The 2,097-nt window shown below is 39.3% G+C and overlaps 1 non-coding gene across 1 annotated transcript; it reads right to left on the bottom strand.

The window, feature by feature from the left end:
- Positions 1-1,031: 1,031 nt before the first annotated feature.
- Positions 1,032-1,139, bottom strand: LOC112793531 (small nucleolar RNA R71). Its single transcript, XR_003198219.1, has one exon. It is a non-coding gene; the product is annotated as a small nucleolar RNA R71 (small nucleolar RNA).
- Positions 1,140-2,097: the final 958 nt, after the last annotated feature.

The following is a 2,097-nucleotide window of genomic DNA, read 5'->3' as shown; positions in this document are numbered from 1 at the left end:
TGAGAAAGGTTTAATGTTTGAATCATATCTTTTCTTGATAGCCAAGTCATTAATTTTCAAAATCAAATCTTTTAAAATGTTTTTCAAATCATATCTTCTCAATCACATCTTTTTAAAATCAATCATATCTTCTTAACCACATCTTTTTCAAAATGGTTTTCAATCAAATCTTTTTGATTTCTAATTTCAAAATCTTTTTCAAAAATCACTTGATTTCTTTTCCACTCTTGGTTTTCGAAAATCAATTAGTGTTTTTCAAAATGTTTTCAAAATCTTTTACTTAATTTTCGAAAATTACTTCCCTTCTTCTCACATCCTTCTATTTATGGACTAACACTATTCCTTAATGCAAAATTCGAACTCCATCTTCTTTGATAAGTTCGAATTTTCTACTTCTGCCTTCTATTTTTCTTTTCCTCTGACACCTCAAGGAATCTCTATACTGTGACATAGAGGATTCCATATTTTCTTGTTCTCTTCTCTTTCATATGAGCAGGAGCAAGGACAAAAGCATTCTTGTTGAGGCTGATCCTGAACCTAAAAGGACCTTGAAGCGAAAGTTAAGAGAAGCTAAGGCACAACTCTCTGTAGAGGACCTAACCGAATTCTTCAAAGAAGAAGAACACATGGCAGCCGAAAACAACAACAATGCCAACAATGCAAGGAAGGTGCTGGGTGACTTTACTGCACCTACTCCCGACTTCTATGGGAGAAGCATCTCTATCCCTGCCATTGGAGCGAACAACTTTGAGCTTAAGCCTCAATTAGTTTCTCTAATGCAACAGAATTGCAAGTTCCATGGACTTCCATTGGAAGATCCTCATCAGTTTTTGGCTGAGTTCTTGCAAATCTGTGACACTGTCAAGACTAATGGGGTTGACCCTGAGGTCTACAGACTTATGCTATTCCCTTTTGCTGTAAGAGACAGAGCTAGGACATGGTTGGACTCACAACCTAAAGAAAGCCTGGACTCTTGGGAAAAGCTAGTCAATGCCTTCTTGGCAAAGTTCTTTCCACCTCAAAAATTGAGTAAGCTTAGAGTGGAAGTCCAAACCTTCAGACAGAAGGAAGGAGAATCCCTCTATGAAGCTTGGGAAAGATACAAACAGTTAATCAGAAAGTGTCCCACTGATATGCTTTCTGAATGGAGCATCATAGGTATTTTCTATGATGGTCTCTCTGAACTGTCCAAGATGTCTTTGGATAGCTCTACTGGAGGATCTCTTCATCTGAAGAAGACGCCTACTGAAGCTCAAGAGCTGATTGAAATGGTTGCAAATAACCAATTCATGTACACTTCTGAAAGGAATCCTGTGAACAATGGGACTAGTCAGAAGAAAGGAGTTCTTGAGATTGACACTCTGAATGCCATATTGGCTCAGAACAAAATATTGACTCAACAAGTCAATATGATTTCTCAAAGTCTGTCTGGAATGCAAAATGCACCAAACAGTACTAAGGAAGCTTCATCTGAGGAAGAAGCTTATGACCCTGAGAACCCTTCAATGGAAGAGGTGAATTACATGGGAGAACCCTATGGAAACACCTATAATCCTTCATGGAGAAATCATCCAAATTTCTCATGGAAGGATCAACAGAGACCTCAACAAGGTTTCAACAATAATAATGGTGGAAGAAACAGGTTTAGCAATAGCAAGCCTTTTCCATCATCTTCTCAGCAATAGACAGAGAGTTCTAAGCAGAATAACTCTGACTTAGCAACCATGGTCTCTGATCTGATCAAAACCACTCAAAGTTTCATGACTGAAACAAGGTCCTCCATTAGAAATTTGGAGGCACAAGTGGGTCAGCTGAGCAAGAGAATTACTGAACTCCCTCCTAGTACTCTTCCAAGCAATACAGAAGAAAATCCAAAAGGAGAGTGCAAAGCCATCAACATGGCCGAATTTGGAGAGGAAAGAGAGGCAGTGAACGCCACTGAGGAAGGCCTCAATGGACGTCCACTGGCCTCCAATGAGTTCCCCAATGAGGAACCATGGGAATCTGAGGCTCAAAATGAGACCATAGAGATTCCATTGAATTTACTTCTGCCATTCATGAGCTCTGATGAGTATTCTTCCTCTGAAGAGGATGAGT

The sequence above is a fragment of the Arachis hypogaea genome, chromosome 3 (genome assembly GCF_003086295.3).
Source record: "Arachis hypogaea cultivar Tifrunner chromosome 3, arahy.Tifrunner.gnm2.J5K5, whole genome shotgun sequence".
Lineage (NCBI taxonomy): Eukaryota > Viridiplantae > Streptophyta > Magnoliopsida > Fabales > Fabaceae > Arachis > Arachis hypogaea.
The sequence above is the reverse complement of the archived record's forward strand: the minus strand, read 5'-3'. Positions and strand labels throughout refer to the sequence as shown.